Source organism: Eubalaena glacialis, chromosome 9, assembly GCF_028564815.1.
Source record: "Eubalaena glacialis isolate mEubGla1 chromosome 9, mEubGla1.1.hap2.+ XY, whole genome shotgun sequence".
In the NCBI taxonomy this organism is placed as follows: Eukaryota; Metazoa; Chordata; class Mammalia; order Artiodactyla; family Balaenidae; genus Eubalaena; species Eubalaena glacialis.
Window position 1 is genome coordinate 29,464,500 of NC_083724.1, and position 15,485 is coordinate 29,479,984.

A 15,485-nucleotide genomic window follows, 5' to 3' on the forward strand; every position below is an offset into this window, starting at 1 on the left:
CTTCAAAATACTTTAAGCACTCCACCACTTACTTTACTTGTATGCCCTAGGAACCCAAGGAGCCTGGTTTCAGAGCACCAGTAGTCTTCTTATTGTCTCTAGTGGTGTTTGATAGTGAGGTAATTCTAGTCAGGGAGGAGACTTATGCCAAAATTATCATGGAGGTGCCTGGTACCCTAACTATAATTTCCATATCTTGTTCATTTGCTAAAGGTGTACCATACACTTGAAGCTAAATTAGCTTCTCACTGGTTACAGGTGAAATACAAAGCAATGCTCAATAGGAACAGAAAGGAGAAAGCTTGAATGGGGGGGGGTAAGAAATTAACAGTATAAGGAGCAAGGGAGATGACACTGTACAGAGAGTGCCAATGTAACGGTATGTAAGGAGCATAACTTCATGCAATTTTTGGTAATTTGGAGAACTCTGGAAATATTTCAATGCATAATTAAGGGTACTCAGCCTTGGAACCTCACACCTCTAAGCTGCAGGCTCACTCCTGATACATGCATGACCATATAGGACAACTTTTGTGCCTCGTCCTGGTCTTCTTGGCCCAAGTTTTAAGCCAGCTGTTGTTGTGACAACCAGCTTCACACAAATATGTAATCTGAGAGCACCTCAGCTTTGCCTGTCTGCATACCTTCTGTTTTGTGCTCCAGGTCTTCTCTGACATTGTGGTATGGGATGCTTGTAGGAATTGGGTGGCACTCACACTTGTGCAAACTGGAATACCAGAGAATAAGCATCTGATGGGGCAGTCCTTGACTACTGGGAGATGGGAGCTGGTACATGAATGCCTTTCTCTTTTTTCCTTCCAGTGAGCATTTGGAGGCACATTCTACATTGCTCCTCAGAAGATTCCAGCATAATCTAGCCCCAGTGCCCACAGCTGTGACCAACTCAAGAACACCCCTTGTACTGTTCCCTGGCATTACACCTCACCCCCTGCCACCACCAATTACCTGCATTCAAGTTCTTATCTCAGACTCTAATTTCTAGGTGGAACCGACACTACCAAAATGACCTTCTGGGTTCGCTGTATGTTTTACAGCTAGAATCCCATTGTGGTTCAAGGGACTTAACACTTATAAATTCCTAAATCTTTTTACAGTGGAAGATGCAAAAAAGAGTTGCTGATGTGCGAGAAGCAACAGGTCACAAATCAAAGCTGGCAATTGAGAGTATCAAGCGTTGTGATTTGGGTTCATATTTTAAATCTTCACTGTTTTCTCTATAATGTAGGTCCTGATCAGAACCCACCCGGTTCTGAACTGGTACCATGGTTGCAATAGCTATGGATGGTAAAAGTTCCTGTCTTTGCCTTTTCCACAGGGGCCTCCAGAGTGAACTTTGTGAACTACATGTTAAGTCAGACCAATTCAAATTCTCTAAATTTGGTACTCGGCTTCACGTTTATGTAGATTTGCTTTTTGGAGTATGTGGAAGAATGAGAGTGGGGATAGCAAGTGATGGTAGGAAGTATGTAACTATCTAAAATATTTTATTCCTAAACTTGATTACACATAAAAATAACCTGGAGAAAAAATTTTTTGAAAATATGAATTCTTGAGCTCCACCCCAAAAGTCCTGACTCCATTGATTTAGACAGAGATCCTGAGATCTATAGTCTTAAAAGCTTCCTAAGAGATTCTGATACATGGCCAAATTAGGGAAATAGTGATCTAAATAATTCATGAAGGACTTTAAGAGAATTTGTTACCTAAAACTATAAATTTTTCTACCACAGGGCTGGAAGCTTAGGCATTTTCTAAATCACATTTCCTTATGTTCTAGTGAGAAAAAGTTTTAACTTCTTGATTTGGGAAGGGGAGTTTAGAATTTAATTTTCAAAATAAAAGGTCTAATTTCATATGTTTTGATCTTTCTGAAGAGTAACACTTAGAGGTAATTTTTTACATACTTTCATTTAGAGGCATCTATAGACAAGCTTAGTTTTAAAGAAATTATGTATAGGTGTAATCACATAATAGAAAGTGTGCACAGTTAATTATAATACTTCATCAACTAATTAGCATTAATTAACTATACAATTAAGATTTTGATTGAAAAAGACAATTAAGTTGAATATAATGTCAAAACAGAAATGCACCTGAAATATGGTGCAAACTGCAAATTATAGTATGTTTCACCTTCACCTTCTTTTTGTTGCAACTCATGGGGATACTAATAATACTTAGACATATACGTGGACTTATAGAAATTGTCCTGTATCTTGAGACTGCTGAGTATGTGCTGCACAATTGATACAATTTATGAAGCCATCTAATCTGAACTGCCTGAATGAGAAATTTGGATATCTCACTTGGCTATGTATCTGATATTCAGAAAGTCTCAATAGAATATATTTTAAAAGATGTGAATATTTGACTAGTATTAAACTGCAATAAACTATAATAAGGGTCTTTGAGAAATTGGAGTCAAGCTAGCAGTTTAATAAGAAATTTACTTTTCTGAAAGCCAACTTTATACTGAGTCTGACTTAAACCTTTGGATCTCTCCAAGAGCAGTGCTTCAAGTTCAGTCTCTTTTATCTAATCTTATTTTGCCTGTGACTGCTTCTTTTACATCTGAGAATCTCTTATTATGAGTCTTTGAAATAGAACATTTTATTATGAGTCATTAGTGGAGTTTAGGGCCCTCAAGGGAGTAGACAGTCTTGGATTTTGAGGTGCAGAAGCAAAGCATGGTCCAGAATGCTTCTGTACTAATAATAGGGCGTGTTGTAGGATACTCTAATACTGGTATAAAATAAAAGAAAAGGAGAAATAAAATCCATAGTAAAAGTGCCTCTGAAACAAAGGATGAATGATGACCATGCATTTTGGCCACTGTGGAAAAAGCAGGATTTCTGACAAGCCTTTTTTTCACCCTCCTTATTTTTATTTCCTTTTCCTTCTTTCTCCTCCACCTCCTCTACTTCCTGCTCCTCTTCATTCTTCATCTTTGTCTTCTCCTTTGAATTAAGGGGAAAAAGGGGGTTTTCTATGCTTTGTACAGTGGGTCACTTTGGAATGCTCCTAAATGGGAAATTTGTCTTTCATTTTTCTTTGCAAGCTGCTTATACTATTGTGTCTAGACTCTAGATCATACTGCCAGTGAGAGCCAATTAAGAACATCTATGTTAATATCAAGGCCACCAAGAGCATGATTATCAGACTATGCTTATGCTTTAGCCATACATAGAACTCTACAAACAGTGGCGGTCTGGTCAGACAAGCCCCTGGGGCTGGGGGTGAGGGTTCTGAGTTAAGGTATGTGCTGATTTCTGTGGTTTAAAGTACTCTCACAGTAGCTGATTTCAAGATATCAGCATGATGAATTGAATTTAGAGTTAGGGAAGAGAGCCACTTTGCACTCTGCTTGTTTTGTGAATCAGCTGTATCTTTTCTAAAGCCCAGAGTGAACTACTAGGTGATTGATGTGGGACAATTTAAGTTTAAATGTAAAGAGCATGTGTCACTATAGGAAAGAAAAGGGAAATTCTAATGTAAAAATTGTTTGGGAAGTTTTTTTATGAGAGTTAACTGAAACTAGGGGAGCTATAATAAGCTCCCTACTGAAAGAGCAGGGGAACTGGACTCAAATTTCCTGGGACTGTTATTTCTGGTCTCCAAGATTAGACACTATCAGTGCCTTCTATTAACCAGTGTTCCTTTATGTATAACCAGTAGTTACCTGCTACATCATCTTTTTTTAAAGGTTTTCTTTTTTATTTATTTATTTATTTATTTATTTATTTATTTATTTTTGGCCGTGTTGGGTCTTCGTTTCTGTGCGCGGGCTTTCTCTAGTTGCAGCAAGCGGGGTCCACTCTTCATCGCGGTGCGTGGGCCTCTCACTATCGCGGCCTCTCTTGTTGCGGAGCACAGGCTCCAGACGCGCAGGCTCAGTAGTTGTGGCTCACGGGCCTAGTGGCTCACGGGCCCAGTTGCTCCGCGGCATGTGGGATCTTCCCAGACCAGGGCTCGAACCCGTGTCCCCTGCATTGGCAGGCAGATTCTCAACCACTGCGCCACCAGGGAAGCCCCCCTGCTACATCATTTACTGTAGAATATTTTGCCTTCTTCTTTCTTCATGTTAAGGATTTATCTAGCTTTGGATGCCATCTGATTTATTGAGGAATAAGTAGGGAGGTCTCCAGGTAATACATCAGTACCCAGATGTTCAGAGAGTTCATATCCATCTGGAAATATTTCAATGCTCAGCTCAGTAAAAGTTGCCTAAGATTTTCCAAGCCCAATAGCTGTCTATTTTCTCTACATTATACCAGACTTGAAGGGGCTTCAGCTTGTAAAGTGGAACAGGGGAATGGGAAGCGTCCTTGAATTAGTCCTCGAATTAGAATCACAAAAATTTGGTCAAACTCATTTGTGATCACAAGTTAGGTTTTCTATTTAAGAAGTTGATAATATTGATTATTTAGTCATAAACTCTTTTATATGAATATCCATTAGATGGATACCTTCATGAGAGCTAAAAGTAAGTTTTTTTCACCTAAACTTATGCTGCCCCTTATCACTGTTTCCCCTAGATATGATTCATTATATCATAGGACAATGGAAAATAGAATGCAACTCCTCTTAAATATTTAAATGTGTCATGAGACCAACAGCATATTTTAGGTGATTTGACGTAGATTCATAATCTGAACAAAATAAATTAGTGCTGTGATGATTTTAGTATCAGAAATCTTTTGGGTCAATGATGTTTCTAATTACTCAGCCATAAAAAGAAACGAAGTTGAACTATTTGTAGTGAGGTGGATGGATCTAGAGTGTGTCATACAGAGTGAAGTAAGTCAGAAAGAGAAAAACAAATACCGTATGCTAACACATATATATGGAATCTAAAAAAAAAAAAAAAAAGGTTCTGATGAACCTAGGGGCAGGACAGGAATAAAGACGCAGAGGTAGAGAATGGACTTGAGGACACGGGGAGGGGAAAGGGTAAGCTGGGATGAAGTGAGAGAGTAGCACTGACATATATACACTACCAAATGTAAAATAGATGGCTAGTGGGAAGCAGCTGCATCGCACGGGGAGATCAGCTTGGTGCTTTGTGACCACCTAGAGGGGTGGGATAGGGAGGGTGGGAGGGAGGCGCAAGAGGGAGGGGATATGGGGATATATGTATACATATAGCTGATTCACTTTGTTATATAGCAGAAACTAACACACCATTGTAAAGCAATTATGCTCCAATAAAGATGTTAAAAAAAAAAGCCTGTATAGTAACATGAAAATATGTGTGTTAGAATATATAAAAAAGTATAAGAATCTAAATTATATGTAATTATTCACAGACCTATGCATAGACTGTAGAAAATACACTGTATTATTAATATATAGCATTAATATATAGCAAAACTATGGATAGTTAATATTATTTTTTATTTTCTAAATTGTACATAATAGCAGTATATTACATAAAAATTTTAAAATAAATTTAAAAATAATCACTCAGTTCATAATTAAAACAATTACCAAAAAAAAATCAAAATCTTTAAAATTTTTGGCTTTATCTCTATATGGGAAGAATATCTTAATTTCTTTTTATGCTCATTAGCTTTCAAATCCTAGATCAAGAATTTAAAGCCTGCCTTTAAAATTTCTCACAAAAAAAGATTTATAGAGTTTTAGAAGTGAACAGACACTACTCCCTGTGATTTTTATTAATTTTCCAAATTGAAACCTTCCAAACCTTTTTCATCTGTGAGTCAGAGTTTCTAATGACTTAATTTTTCAGGAAAAGTAGGGCAAAGTTTGATGGTTAAAGAACATCTTCAGAAATCAAGTGAGGTCAGAGATCACTGAGCAGATCCATACCATCTGGGAGGCCAGAGCCAACAGAGACGGTTAAATCTTGAAAACACAATTTACCAGAGGCTTTGAAAGTTCTCTGAGGGTCACTTATTGCTTTAGGCATTTCAATTTTAATTTTATCCCAGGTTAAATGAAGTTATTGTTATTTTAAATTATAAAATATGTGCTTGTTTTGGAGGATACAAAATATGGGAAGAGAGAAAGATGAATAAAGACAACATTCTTGCCCCATGAAGGCAAAAATGGCTAACATTTGGTTGTGTTTCCTTTCAGTATTTTTCCATGAATATTTTTGCTCACAGGTAATATAAAAATATTACTGTATGCCCAATTTAAGTTCATATTTGGCTTCTTAACAGCCTAACATAAGAATCGCTCCACATTACTTCTGGAAACACTAAATAAGTTTAAATTGTTGGATCAAAAATAGGAAATTACACAGTAGAGTAGAAAACCCACTCAGGTGAGGACTGAGAGTCATGGGGTTCAATCCCCACCATGTCCATGTTTGGAAGCACAAATATGGTACCAGTTTCTGTGGCTGGCGAGGAGGATGGAATAGGTGGACCAGAATGAGTTGGTGCAAACAAATCACCTAATAAGGGTGTTAAAATACAGGTTTCCTAACTCTAGATACAAATATTCTGATTCAGCAACCTTAAGGTAAGACTCAGGGGTCCGCATTTTTAATAAGGACCTTGGGTGATTGTATTGCAGGAGATTCTGGGACCACCCATTGAAAATCAATGGATTAGATCACATTTTGTTTTCAAAAATTGTTATGGAGGAGTTGGAAAAGTCCATAGACAATAGAGGACATGCAGGAAAAATACTAAAGTTGCCAGCACTGCCTCTCTTGAGTCCAGGAAACCCAGAATAAGCAGCTCCCTAGGCATAGCTGGTCAAAGGGCTACAGCCACACTCCTCAAGGCCCGCAGTCTTTTCCAAGCTGTGTCAAGCATTCTTTACTTTCATAGCATCCTTGCTTTTCCTGTCTCTTCCCTTCATGAATGCTTCCCATGACCTTTCAAGTCTCAAGTTTAGTTAATGGTAGAGTTCATACTGGAATGTAGGTGTCTTGACTCTTTTCCAAGGATGTTCCTGCTGCACCATCCTTCAAATCCTAAATTTCAGGGTTCCCAAGCAATATCTCTTTCAGGAAGCCTTTCCCAGTTCTTCAGTCTTTTCTGTGTTTCTACAGTAACTCCCCACACCCCTGTGAGCTGACTTCTTTCATTATGTTTATAATACAATTAGTTCACTTACCATCCTTCCCTACTAGACTGAGTTATGCTAGTGCCAAGCACAGTCCTTGGCACAGAATATATACACAATAATGTTTAATTAATTAACAAATTTTAAGGTATTTATGGTTAAAAGGGCATAGCAAATCTACATGGTATGTTTTCCTCTCCTTGGTTAAGCTCTGTGTTTTTTCAGTTGCCAATATTTTGAAGTTTCATCTCTTGTTTAGGCAGCATTTATAGTAATTCATCTTTTCTGAAATAGCAGGAGTGTATCATTTCATTCTATTACACATACATCTTGAGGTAGGATTTCTTTTTAAATTTATTTATTTCAATTGGTTGGCCTGATTTCCATCAGAGATTTCATTTTAAGTTATTTTATCCTCTGATCAGAATTACTACTCTGTAAAGGAAAGGAATAAAGTGTTCAAAGAAGATAGTTATGTCTATTGGCACTATATTAAAATGCAAATGCAAAGCAAACTGGAAGAAGTCAAGCTGCCAAATAATCTGGATCATTTCTGAGTCCAGGAGAAAAATTCAAATTACTCCTTTTCTCTATAGCAAGCCATTGCAAGCCTCTACATGCTTATTCTTTGAAAGAAAAACAAAACTAACTACAGAAGTGAACCAGAGGATATTCATTCTTCATGCTTGGTTACCCAGTAAGAACACCCACTGACATTTTCTAACATATTTTCAAAAATAAACTTTTATTTGAAAATATATTTATAATGCAAATTATTTCTGAATCATTTTGGGTTTCAAGGAAATCCCAGCCCCACCTTCTTAGCCCCCAAACTGTCTCCAAATACCTTTCACACGTGTCAATAGACCTAAATATTGACCCTGTTTTGTTTACCTGTTGGCAATCATTACCTTTGGGGATTCCCTTCACCTAAGACTCTCTGAGAGTTGTATAGAATCCGTCCAGCTCCTTGCTTTCTTGTAAAACTTGGACATAAGGCTTCATAATTGAAGAATTTCCTTGCTAACCCTCATCTCAATATGTTGTCTGACTCTCTATTACCTCTCTAATTTTATCCCTTCCATTCTGCCTTTGCCTTTCTCCATTCTAGCTTCTTTGATCTCCTTGCTGGTCCAAAGCCACTGAACACTCCTGACCCAGGGCCATCATCCTGTCATCTTTGCTTGCAATGCTACTCCTTTCCCCCTGGAACTCAGCTTAGCCTACCTCCTCACTTCCTTTGGGGTCTTTATTCAAATGTCAGCTAAGCAAAGAGGCTGCATTCTCTATTTCTTCACTCTGCTTCATTATTTTTTTTCACAGCATTTATCACTCATTGACACATTAGGCTGTTTAAAGTCAATTACTGTGAATCTGACTGTGCTAACATGAGAACAATGACTGTTTTCATTATGGCTCCTGCCATAAAGTGCCTGGCACATAATCGGTGCTTAAAAATATTTGTTAAATAAATGAGTGATTACTATGGGGAAATAGTGAGGCAGTTTTTGAAAAGGATAAGTGACAAAAGTTCTGAGGTTTTAAAAAAGCATTTAAAATAAAGTTCCTGATCTTTATACCTTAACTCCTTTGGAGACAGTTATTAGAACCAGTGATGTTTATAGACTCAGTTTTCATTTCTGAGAGGAATCCCATCATTGCTGTCTCCTTTTTCACACCCTTGACTTTAAAACAGAACTCCATTTTCTGTAGGAATGCAGGTTTGTGTCAAAAAATTATATATAAAAACGACATCATAAGTACATTCTGTTCTTTGTTTTTTGGGTTTTTTTAGGATCTAGAATTTATTCCTTGTCCTTGTTTTCTCCAATCTTATGAATCTCTTTTCTTGGTTGTCATAAACTATCATATTTTACAATAAAAATAAATGTGTGAAATTTAAAAGTAGTACATTACAAACTATTTGGAAAATTGGAAGAAGAAGAAAAATCACTCTTAATTCTACTGTACCACAACAGCCATTGGTTGTATTTTGATGACTCCCTTCCAGACTTTTTTCTACCCATATTTTTTTTTTGAATTTTATTTATTTTTTTATACAGCAGGTTCTTATTAGTTATCCATTTCATACATATTAGTGTATATATGTCAATCCCAATCTCCCACTTCATCCCACCACCACCGCCCCACCACTTTCCCCCACATTCTGCTTTATAACTTCATGTTACATAAGACTAATACAAGAGTACCCATTTCTGTCAAAAAATAACCTTCGCAGTGTAGCTTTGAAGGATAAAATAATTCTCTTGATAAATCCCCAACAATGAGACATTTAAGTTATGTCTAATTATTTTTTAGTTTCCTAAACTATACTGAGATGTTCATTTGTGTGGAGAAATCTGTAAATTCATCCATAGATACTTCTATTGGCTAACTTCTAGATGTAGAATTGTAATCTCAAAAAGCATGGCTATTTTTAAAGCTTTTGAAGTACACTCACAAGTTCCCTTCCAGAAAGACTGTAGCAATTTACCAGCAGTGCAAGAGAGTGACTGTTTATGGTGTCTGTGTTAGTTAGGGTTCTCCAGAGAAACAGAGCTAATAGGATATAAAAGGAGATTTATTGTGAGGAATTGACTCGCACAATTATGGAGACTGAGAAATCCCACAACCTGCCATGTATAAACTGGAAACCCAGGAAAGCCGATGATGGGATTCCCTCTGAATCGAAGGCCTGAGAATGCGGGGAGCTCATGATGTAAATCCCAGTTTGAGGGCAGAAAAAGAGATGAAATATCCCATCACAAACAATAGGCAGAAAAGGGGGCAAATTCCTCCTCCTTCAGCCTTTTTGTTCTGTTCAGGCCCTCACCGGATTAGATGATGCCCACCCACATTGGGGAGGGCAATCTACTAAGTCAACGATTCAGATGCTAATTTTATCCAGAAACACTCTCACAGACACACCCAAATATAATGTTTAATCAAATATCTTGGCATCCCCTGATCCAGACAGGTTGACATATAAACTTAACTATCACAGATCCACCCCTTGTCAACTTGGCACTCATATCCATCTCTTTAAGCCATACTTAATTTCCATATAAAAACAGTAACAAGGTTATAATTCCACCTAACATGGTACAACTTGCATGCAACCGAAAGCCTACTAACCCTTTTGCCAGAAGACGAGCTCTTGAAAAAGAACACGCTCATTAACATAGACTTTTCCACAGAATTCAAGGAAGCCAAATTGAGGTGAGACAGAATTGTCCCTTTGGACCTCGTGATTAAGGTGTTTACATGCACACACAACCCCTACCAGTCAGTTGCATGTCTTTAAAACCTACTATAACTCTAAAGGCCTTTGTGTCTTGTGTCCCAGTAGTAACAATCCCTTCTTGGACTTCCCAGACACGTATGTGAGTCAGGTGCAGCTCGTGGACCTGGCCAGCACCAGGATGCTGCCAGTGGACATCCCCGTACAGGAAGGTATCCTGAGCTACACTGCTCTCAACCTGTAGGGAAAAAGAATTGCAATCTGAAAAAGGGACTCATGAGAATATTTGCTACTTCTATCAGGGCATTGAATCCAGGAACTATGAAAAACATCTCAAGCAGTAAATATTTATCATAGCATGCTTCCCTCATCTGTGTATCTAGTGACCATGGCACAGTGTACATTTTTGCTGCCAAAGATCCAAAAGAATAAACAGTCTAGTTTGGCATCAGCCAGTTTCCTTCCAAATTACTTCATTTCCAAATGGAGTTTTCCCAAATTTCAGGTTCCCTCAGCTGATCACCCCATTGAAGTGCTGGGTGTGTCTCTCAGACCCCTCCGGGGCTAATGCTGGCACACTGTGGACCTGTGGGTAAAAGGCAGGAAGGGATTGCCCCAATGACCTTTGGCCTCAAAGCCATATGAGGTCTTTTCCTTTCCTAAGGAAGGCTTTCCATTATTAAGAGAATAATTACCAGGGCATAAGTAGATACTTAAGTGGCTTTGAACAACTTGTACCTGACTGTCGGTTTGTTATCTTTTAGTTCAACTGTGAAATTTAGCTCTAGCAGTTCCACTGCATCCTTTACATTTAAAATTTGAGGGGACTCCGTATAAACTTAGGAGCTGGGTTGAGAACAGGGTGAACAAATTGAGATTTGTTTTTGGCAACAGATTCCCTCATTTTTACTGGGCCTACAGTGAAGAAATGAGCAAATCAGCAAATGTTAGTTCTTACAGTGTAACAAGATTTAAATAGGATAATAATACCAGCAGCTCACCTTAGAAAAGGAGAAAAATTCCTTCTCCAGTCTGAACATGAAGAAAAAAGACACAATTATGCTAGAAAACACAATGTGAACATTTCCCCTTGTGTAAATTAAATGTTGGGATTTTTCCGTGCCTATAACATTGTTTGGTTATGTGTGCACACATGCTGCATGCCACCGTCCCCTGTTTCTGTGTTGAGTTGTTAGAATCGATGAGAAACACCAGACCCCCCACAGTGAGAGCCCAGGCACGTTGTAGTGTCACTGGGGAGTAGCCATCCTTCCTACGGGGCTTGATTTGGTCTCTTAAACAGGAAGAGTCAGCTTTATTCAGGGTTAAGACTCAATTCTCTGTTACGTGTAGGGATCAAAGCAATGCATAGACTTTAAAAATTAGTCATTTAATTTAGAGTATATGAAGGAAAATATTCTACACCTCTTTCAACAAAGTGATACAGGAGAAAGTGTCCTCTGGTGATTTCCGTTGGTGTTGAGAATAACGCTTTAGTCTGTCATTTCTACTTACGTTTCTCGACATCTTTTTCTCTCCCCAACATTTATAAGAGCTACACACTAATATTTTGAAAATGAAAGGCACATGACTTTTTTTTTAACATTGGGTAACTACAATAAGTTATGGGCTCTATATTGTTAAGTACTATTTGAAGCATATATTTAATTTTCTTAAATTCTTGATAAAGAAATTTAATTTTGTGTTTTTGATTTCAGGTTGCAAATATTTAGAATCAGTATAGCAGCAAATTCTCAGTTTTGCAACAAACATGACAAAGACTAAAAAGACTAAAGCGTGAGCATAATATGGTAATTATGCACTTCGTGGTCTTGATCTTAACCCAGGTGTCCTTAATAGCCTCCCACTGGCAGCATGATCTAGAGTCCAGATCAACAGCTTAACCAGCTTGCCAAAAAAAAAAAGCAAGCCCAAACCCCCCCATTAGGGGCATTCCTGAGCATCCTAAAGCATCTATAATACAAAGAAAATTCCCTTCCTCCCTTAATTCAAAAGAAGGAAATGAAGAAGACCAATACCCCAGTAGAAGACTGGTAATAAGACGTAGAAAAGCAATTCACAGAATATAGTTGTCCAATAAGCGTTATGAAACAAGCCTCACTTCACATTTAATAAGGAAAAATAATTATTAATTATATATTATGTTTTGCCTGTCAAGCTATGCACTTCTTAGTGCAACTACAAATTAGTAAAAAACTGCGCAAAAAGCAGTTTGGCAATAAGTGGCAAAAACTTTAAAAATGTAACCTATACTTTGACCCAACATTTCTATTCTAGGATTCTGCCCTTAGAAAGTCACCAGAGCTGTGGAGATGTGAAAAGTAATTCATGTACAAGAATGAACATTGCAGAGTTCTTAAACTATAGAAAATTAGAAACAATGTTAATGCCCACTTGTAAGTTAATAGTTGCATAATATATGAAATAACCTTATGGTGCAATATTATACAGCTATTAAAATATTGTTTTCAGAGAACATTGAATATTATAGGAAAACGCTCATGGCATAATATAAATGAATAGAAATAAGTGATAAATATATAATATTATATATGTATGTGTATGAAAGGAGTGTGTGAAATATTTATGATAGTTATTTCTAGGTCTTACCTTTATGAATAATTTTTATTTTCTACTTTATACTTTAATTGTCAGTGTTTTACTATAAACATACAATCCATTTTTAACAGAAAAGCACCAAGTTTTATTTTAACACCTAATAACTTCAAGGGAAAAAAATCTGTGAAACACTATTAATGCATTTCACTTCCAAAATATATTTCATTTTGATAAACTTTTTGTTTTGTTTTCAATTCCAAACTTGTGCTTTAAATTTACCTTTGTGGAATAAAATTCTCAGTTTTAGGAAGTGACATTTTAGCACTTGTTATTCTCTTGGGAAATTTTACCAGACTAACCCTCAGTTCAAACTAATAGTGATTGATGGGTACATATGTTGAGTAATGCACATGGAGTTTTCACAGGAACGGAAACATTTGTAGAGATTGATAGAGCAATTCTTTTCAGACAATATACACTTTTCTAGACATTCACACTAAAACAAAAAAAGCAGTTTTCTTACTTTGATCTTTTCACTTCTTCATTTGTTTTGCACAAGCATGTCTTCTGAACTTTTGTGTCTATAAAATAGCGCTCTGGATGAAGCAAACATAAAATTCATAAATAAAAAGTTCCTTGATTATATGCACAATCCTGAGGAAAGCATTTCATTACATCATATCTTAGATTTTACATTTTAGAAATTGGGATAATATTTGCATTATTACTATGGTTTTAAATTTTGTGTCTCAAAGAGGATTCACATCCTCATTATGTCCAGGAGGCCTTGCAATTGTCCCGCCACAACTACCAATCTGATTATGTGCTTCTCTTCTTAGGGATCTTCAAATTCTCCCCCTGGCCTTCAGAATAGTTACAGAGACCTTAGCACTGCTTTGAAGAATTTACAACCTATTTCCTCTGCCCAAACTTCTGTCCCTTCTTCTCACTACTCCACCTCTACCACTCTTCAAGCTGTATTCCAGCTATCAAAATTTTCCAAAAGAGCTGGCTCTTTCCAGACTCTGTGTCTTAGTTGGCTGTTTCTTTTGCATCAAATACGTGTCCCTAGCTTTTCTGGCTAGCAAGAAAAGCTTCATCCTGTAAGATTCATCGTAGGTGTAATTGTCTTAGTGAAACCTTGCCTGCTTGCCCCAAGGTAAATTAGTCCTTCCATCTTTGTTCCCACAGCACCCTCCAGACAGCTTCCCTTGTACCATTTATTGATATTATGCTGTTATATACATATATAATTGTTAATTTATGGCTGTGCCCGCCACTGGACTGTGGGCTTTGTGACGATGGGAATGGTGTGTTTCCTGTTGCTGGATGTGTTCAAGTCCAGTGCTGGAACCAAAGGATGAGGCAGGCTATAGTAGGAACCCAGCCTTGGGTGGGTGGTTTACCTTGATGACTATGAGTCCCCTTTTACTTCTAAGCATATGGAATTCCCATGCCCAGCTCACCATTCTCAGTGGGGAAGGGGAAGGAGAAAATTGGGGCTAGGGACTGGGCAGAGGGTGAAGTTCTTAGTAGCAGTGTATCTTTTCCAATTTTAATCAGCACCTTTAATAAGTACATTCCTTTCTCCTCACCATTTCTTGAGATCCCAGGGCTCTGATAAATGAAAAGCAGCTCTCCTGACTATAAAACATTTGAGGAAACTGCTGAGCTGATAATAACTAATGTTATTAAGCATTTGCTATGTGCCAGGCATTCTTCTAAGTGCTTTACATATATTAATGCACTTAATCCTCACAATAACTCTGTGAGAGAGATATCATTAGTGTAGATGAGGAAAGGCAGGCATAGCTTATAGACCTTGCTTAAATATATATTATGAGTAAGTGGCATAGCTGTGATTCACACCCAGGCAATATGATCCAGGTCCCTACAGCTTTCTGCCAGCCACGGTCAAGGGTACATTGTCCTCAGAACTATTGCCACCTTCCCCAATTGTTAGCCTCTTAACACTTAGTTATGGGGCTCAAGGTAGCACTACCAGAACATAGCTGTTTTCTGAAGTAGTTGCCTTCAAAGTCCAGGAAACAGCTTACCAAGTTCATGTCACCTTGTTACCCTCTGCTCCTCTCATTCTTCTTACTCTCGTTACTCCGCTTTTCTTTCCTTCACTCCCATTTACACACTGTAGCCAACTGATCTTAAAATATACAAATATGATCATGTTACTCCCCAGCAAAACAGTCCTTCAGTATCACCCACTGCTTTGGGGATGATGTCCAAACAGCTGAGCATAAAATGCAGAGCCTTGGGCTTCCCTGGTGGCACAGTGGTTAAGAATCTGCCTGCCAAGGCAGGGGACACGGGTTCGAGCCCTTGTCGGGAAGGTCCCACATGCCACGGAGCAACTAAGCCTGTCCGCCACAACTACTGAGCCTGCCGTCTAGAGCCCTTGAGCCACAACTACTGAACCCGCGCGCCACAACTACTGAGGCCACACGCCTAGAGCCCATGCTCCACAACAAGAGAAACCACTGCAATGAGAGGCTCGCGCACCGCAACGAAGAGTAGCCCCCCCACTCGCCACAGCTAGAGAAAGCCCGCAGGCAGCAACAAAGACCCAACACAGCCAAAAATAAAT

At 38.0% G+C, this 15,485-nt stretch overlaps 1 pseudogene; it reads left to right on the forward strand.

The window, feature by feature from the left end:
- The first annotated feature begins 1,283 nt into the window (after nt 1-1,283).
- LOC133097295 (WD repeat domain phosphoinositide-interacting protein 3-like) lies at nt 1,284-10,871 on the forward strand (annotated as a pseudogene).
- Nucleotides 10,872-15,485: the final 4,614 nt, after the last annotated feature.